Consider the following 7307-nt stretch of genomic DNA (forward strand, 5'->3'; position numbering starts at 1 on the left):
ACCCCAGAAAGGAAGTCATTATATTTGCTTTACACATCCTGTTCTGCGTTAGCTCCGGTTAGCTCCGAGCGTCCACTAGTTAGTAGTATATTATCAATACCAGCCATTGGATTACTGTTTTCTAAATTGGGGAGGCTTTTAATCGTCAAGGTAAGAGGATTTTAAGTCATGGTATCCATAAACTTCAATCGGTTCAGATCCTTTGAAGGAATGAGAATATCAACAAACTTGTAGGGAACGTCAGGGTACTGTCCCGCCTCACTTCCAGTGATAAAGCTAAGCTATGCTAACGGAGCGTCTGTTCCCTAAGCTAAATGCACGCACAGAGACAAAAAACTCCAGGGAAGATGTTAAATAAGCTAATTTCCCAAAATGTTGGAGTTATCATTTAAGGTTCAACAAGTCGATTTTTCTCCAGGGACTAGTATATAGATATATCTTCAGTATTGAATATATAAAGTACAATATATCTTATTGAACATAAAAAGTATGATATATCTTTAGTATTGAATATCATGAATTATTATATATATTTAGTATTTAATATATAAAATATGATATATCTTTAGTATGTATAATAGTATGGTATATCTTTAGTATTTAATATATAAAGTATGATATATCTTTAGTATTGCATGTACATAAAGTATGATACAGGCTATCTTTAGTATTGAATAGCCTACATAAAGTGTTATAAGAGAAAAACTGGATCCCTGGAGCACAAAATAGAAATGATCTGATTGGCTGTGGTGCTCCTACCCTCCCACCACCTTTCCCAGACAAAGAAGCATCTTCTAAGAGCAATGTTGGTTTACTTTGTTTTAAAGAAACGTCCTCTAAAAGCAACGTTGGTTCACTTTGTTTCAAAGAAGCTTCCTCTAAGAGCAACGTTGGTTCACTTGGTTTCAAAGAAGCTTCCTCTTAGAGCAACGTTGGTTCACTTTGTTTCAAAGAAGCTTCCTCTTAGAGCAACGTTGGTTCACTTTGTTTCAAAGAAGCTTCCTCTAAGAGCAACGTTGGTTCACTTTGTTTCAAAGAAACGTCCTCTAAGAGCAACGTTGGTTCACTTTGTTTCAAAGAAGCTTCCTCTAAGAGCAACGTTGGTTCACTTTGTTTCAAAGAAGCTTCCTCTAAGAGCAACGTTGGTTCACTTTGTTTCAAAGAAGCTTCCTCTAAGAGCAACGTTGGTTCACTTTGTTTCAAAGAAACGTCCTCTAAGAGCAACATTGGTTCACTTTGTTTCAAAGAAGCTTCCTCTAAGAGCAACGTTGGTTCACTTTGTTTCAAAGAAGCTTCCTCTAAGAGCAACATTGGTTCACTTTGTTTCAAAGGGTGATTTTTGGTGGATTTGTGTCGAGATTATAATCAATATTTAAGCATTTGTAACTAGTTATTATAATATTATTTAAGCTGTGCAGCTTTATAATATCAATATCATGTCTGTATTCATATAATATGTGGTGTAGAGAAAGATATAAGAGAAACAAGACAGAGAGAGAGGGTGTGAGAGAGAGTGAGAGTGTGAGAGAGAATTAGAGACTGTAAAGAGTGTGCGAGACTGAGGGCTAGATCCACAAAGAATGGATTGCACGGAGAAGTTGCACCCTTACTTACAATTCATTATGAATTGAAAATGGGGGACCCTGATGTAAACAAGACAAAAGTATTTCTCTGGTCTGCATCCCCTTAACAATTGTGTGTATTGAGCCGCCTGAAGAAGTCCACTATTATCCCTGTACCCAAAAAATCCAAGCCTGCTTGCCTCAACGACTACCGCCCTGTAGCTCTCACCTCCATAGCCATGAAGTGCTTTGAGAAGCTAGTAAAGGGCTACATCTGCTCCTCCCTCCCCATCAACATGGACCCCCTGCAATTTGCATACCCTCCCAACAGGTCCACGGAGGACGCCATAGCCCATGTGCTGCACACAGCAGCATCACACCTGGACAAGAGGCAGGGGAACTATGTGAGAATGCTATTCATCGACTACAGCTCGGCATTCAATACCATAGTCCCCTCCATACTCATAGCCAAGCTCAGGGACCTGGGCTTGAACTATGACCTCTGCCAGTGGGTCTTGGACTTCCTGACTGGCAGACCCCAGGTGGTGAGAGCAGGCAACTGCACCTCCTCATCCATCACCCTCAACATAGGGGCCCCCCAGGGCTGTGTTCTGAGTCCCCTCCTCTACTCCCTGTACACACACGACTGTGTGGCTCAGCGGAGTAGCAATACAATCATCAAATTTGCTGACGACACAGTGGTGGTGGGCCTGATCTCTGCCAACGACGAGAAGGCCTACCTGGAAGAGGTCAAGGTCCTGGCGGGATGGTGCCAGGAAAACAGCCTCTCCCTGAACGTCAGCAAAACAAAGGAGATGATTGTGGACTTCAGGAGGTCGGGGGTCAAGGACTACAGCCCCCTCAGCATCGACGGGGCACCGGTTGAGAGAGTCAACAGCTTTAAGTACCTCGGAGCCTACATATCCGAGGACTTGACATGGACCACACACATTGACAGTGTTGTGAAGAAGGCACGACAACGCCTCTACTTCCTCAGGCGCCTAAGGAAGTTCCAAGTCAGTCAGAAGATCCTTAAGAACTTCTACTCATGTACAATAGAGAGCATCTTGACCGGCAACATCACCTCCTGGTTTGGGAATAGCACTGCACAAGACCGAAGCAGACTACAAAGAGTGACACGTTCAGCCGAACGCACAATTGGAGGGGGGCTCCCCACCCTCCAGAACATTTACAACAAGCGTTGCAAGGGCAAGGCTAAGAGAATCATTAAAGACTCCAGTCACCCGAACAACTGCCTCTTTGAACTGCTGCGGTCAGGCAAGCGATACCGGAGTCTCAAGGCGAGCACAGAAAGACTCAGAAGAAGCTTCTATCCCCAGGCCATCAGGCTGCTAAACGAACAATGAACACTACACAACAACAACCACCAAACGCACATAGCACACACATCCACACGCACACACTCACTTTAAACAAACACACTGTAGCACCCACTCCCCACACTTTATATTTATTGATGAAGGATTGCACTACAACTCGTACACCTTACTGTAAATTGTACCTAAATTGTACCTCATCCCATTTCTGCTTTGCACTATATAGTACTGTACATTAGTACACTGCATAGTATTGTATATTATATGGTAACTCAGAACATTGTACATATGTCTATACCGAACACTGACCTCATTTTCTTCTTCTAAATTACATGCTATACTATGTTATTTGATACTATCTTGTCTAGCACAGTCTCTGGAGCGTAACAGTAAGAAGCATTTTGTATGAAAGTATTCTGTACTTCTGTATGACAACTATTAAAGAAACTTGAAACTACTGTATTGTACCCATTCTGCAATCTGTTAATAAAATGTTCATTCAATCAATCAATCTGCACGGTGATTGATTGAAGGAAAATTGTATTAACAGATTGCAGAATGGGTACAATACAGTACGGCTCAAGACACACAATTGTTAAGGGGATGCAGACCAGAGAAAGACTTTCGTCTTGCTTACATCAGGGTCCCCCATTTTCAATTCATAATGAATTGTATAAGTAAGGGTGCAACTTGCTCCGTGCAATCCATTCTTTGTGGATCTAGTTCTGAGGGTGTGAGAGAGTGTGAGAAAGAGAGTGGCAGAGAGAATGACAGTGTGTGAGAGTGATAGAGAGAGAGAGAAACGTCCTTATCTGAGGAAAAATATTATTGTCTATATTATTTATATAAGGTATTTCTTGTGCTGCAAAATTATATAAACACAAACAACCCCTCAATGGATAGCGATGACGCCTCTCTCGCGGACAAACTCAACTCTTTCTACGCTCGGTTTGGTGTAGACAGTGGCGCCGGGGGGGGGGGGGGGCAACCGCGGGGGGGCGGGGACGCTCTCTCGTTGTCGGAACACAGTGTGAGAAGAGCATTTATGCAGGTGAACACCAGAAAAGCGGCTGGCCCAGATGGTATAACAGGACGCATACTTAAGTCCTGTGCCAACCAGCTAGCCCCTGTGTTCACCGCCATATTTAATCAATCCCTGGCGGAGTCAGTGGTCCCTGCCTGCTTCAAGATGTCTACCATCATCCCTGTACCGAAGAAACCCTCCCCAACATGTCTCAATGACTACAGACCGGTGGCACTCACCTCTGTGGCCATGAAATGTTTCGAGAGGCTGGTCAAGGAGCACATTTGTGCCTCCCTCCCCAGTGATATGGACCCTATGCAATTTGCATACAGGAGAAACAGGTCCACTGACGACGCGGTCTCCCAGGTACTGCACAGCACCCTCTCTCACCATGACCGCCAGAAGGGGGGCTATGTGAGACTGTTGTTCATTGACTACAGCTCAGCGTTCAACACCATAGTCCCCACCAGACTGGTGGACAAGCTGATCGAGCTGGGTCTGAGCTCCGCCCTGAGCGCCTGGGTACTGGACTTTCTGAGTGAAAGACCCCAGGCGGTCAGGGTGGGGGGTCAGACCTCCAACACCATCACCCTGAGCATCGGGTCCCCCCAGGGCTGTGTTCTGAGCCCCCTGCTGTACTCACTCTACACACACGACTGTGTGGCCAAGTTCAGCTCCAACTCCATAGTGAAGTTTGCAGACGACACGGTGGTGGTGGGGCTGATCTCGGACAACGACGAGAAGGCCTACTGGGAGGAGGTTGAGGTACTGGAACGCTGGTGCCAGGACAACAGCCTGCTCCTGAACATTGGTAAAACCAAGGAGCTGATCGTGGATTATAGGAGAGGACAGCAGGAGAGACACACACCACTGAGGATAAACGGGGCTACCGTGGACAGGGTGAGCAGCTTTAAGTACCTGGGGGTCCACATCTCAGAGGATCTGACATGGACAACACACATAGACTCAGTCGTAAAAAAGACGAAGCAGCGCCTCTACCACCTGAGACAGTTAAGGAAGTTCAGAGTATTTGGGAAGATACTCCAGTCCTTCTACTCCGGAGCTGTAGAGAGCATCTTGACTGGAAACATCACTGCCTGGTATGGAAACAGCACGGCACAGGACAAGAAGGCCCTACAGAGAGTGGTGCGCTCAGCCGAGCGTACCACGGGTATTGCACTACCTCCCCTGCAGGTTCTATACAACAAGAGGTGCAAATTCAGAGCCTGCAGAATAATGAAAGACCCTCACCACCCCAACAACAGCCTGTTCCAGCTGCTGAGGTCAGGCAGACGCCTGCGAACCCCAGCTACTAGGAGAGAGAGACTTCGGCTCAGCTTTTTCCCCCAGGCCATCAGAGCATTGAACACTGAACTCTCCACACACAAGCACACATGAGCACACACACGGCACGCACGCTGTACACGCTCGCACACTAGCAGCCACTTTAACATGAGCAAGCACACACTCATGCTGCACACGCCCACACTTATGGCCACTAAGGAAAGGTCACTTTAAAAATAGTATAGTAACAGTAACAGTGTATTGCACTACCAAAGGACCTAGCATGTCCTCCATGCTCTGTAAATAACTTATGTACAAATACCGATATGCCCTACTATGTTACCTGTTTATTGCACAATGTTGTTTTATTGGATTCTATTATATGTTGTTACTACTGTATTGCACATCGTTGCGGGCAAGACCACCCGCATTTCATTGTATACTTGTATGCCGTGACAAATAAAACTCTTGACTTGACTTGACTTGGATGTGGGCATGTCACCTGCTAACCTGCTAGTATTGACCTCAAGCTAACACTAGCTTAATCTACAGTAGCGAAAGTCACATGAAAAATCACAACAGTTAGGTCATTAGGTCACTTTAGTCACAGTAGCCAAAGTATAGACGGTTCCACTGGAACTCTGTTGCTAGGGAAAAGTTTTGGACCCATGTGTATTTCCTGACACGTATTGCGTTAGCAAACACTGCAACAGGAAATAAACGTGGGTCTTTTTACAATGTTATTGTTATCTTTGAAACCGCCTATATGCAGGGGTGTAAAGTACTTAAGTACTTGTACTTCGTTACAATACTTAAGTACTGTTTTTGGGGATTTGTACTTTACTCAAGTATTATTAGGTTTGTATACTTGTACTTTTACCCAATTACATTTCAGAGAAAAAAAAACATACTTTTTACTCCTTACATTTAAAATGCAGACCTACAAAGTACATAGTACAAATCTCGCAGGTCCAACTATTTTAATTAGTATATTTGTTTCTCTGGCCGAACTAACGTTAACGTTATTAATCCTGCAGCCGCATTTATTTAAAAACACTCAATCAAATTCCCATCAATGGAAAATTAACCCGCCCATACCCATGCTGATTGGTCCTTGTGCAATATTGGAAAGTGGGGATCTTTGATGAAACACCTGCTATCAGAAGAATAGACAGTCAGAACAAATATTTTTACTTTTACTTTTTAGTACTTAAGTACATTTAAAAGTATTTTTTTTTACTTTTAGCCAGATACTCTGACTTTTACTCAAGTCAGATTATGAGATGGTAGGCCTACCCATACTTTCACTTAAGTATAATTTCTGGGTACTTTCTACACCCCTGCCTATATGTACAAAGAGGTTGAAATGTAACCCCGGCACTGAAGAACCACATAACTCCATTTGACTTGGGAGTGTTGAACACAACATTGTTCCGCTGAAAACCTAAAACTGAGATTTTCCACCTGAGGTACTTGTTTAACACCAAATGTGGTTGCAGTCTGACTCATCGGCGTATTTAGACCACTATCACTGGGGCACATGCAGTTGCGGGGCGAGATATTGTAGCATGTGCCGGTGTTGGAGGAGATGGAAGCAGGTAGGTACACTACAGACAACCACCAGTTCAATGGAGTCCGACTTGGTAGCTCAAAAAAAGAGAACCACAACTGTAAACAGCATGCATAAAAGCTCAATAGTATAATACTACAGTTAGTTTCAAGTAAACATGATAAATATGAAGCAAAAAGGTTCACTGTGTACCTTCACTGTCTGCCCCACCTTGTTTCATTCATACTGTTTTAAATTTTTTATCACACAAAACAAATAGCACTTGTATTTATAAATGTGATCTAGCTGAGATAAATGGCTAATATTAACCATACTGTTTATGCTGTCTATATTGGTTGTAATTGAGATAACAGTTAACATATTTTGTTAAGTATTAAGTATTTTTACATAAATGGTTATGGCTTATTGTTTTAAAATCCCAATAATGTTGTGGGTTCACCAGACACACACATATTGGGTGAGTAACCAAAACGCGTACACCACACAAGTATGAATATTACTTGTATGATATGTATCAGCATGTACACATC

This window comes from Notolepis coatsorum (genome assembly GCF_963971535.1).
Source record: "Notolepis coatsorum genome assembly, chromosome: 3".
NCBI lineage: Eukaryota > Metazoa > Chordata > Actinopteri > Aulopiformes > Paralepididae > Notolepis > Notolepis coatsorum.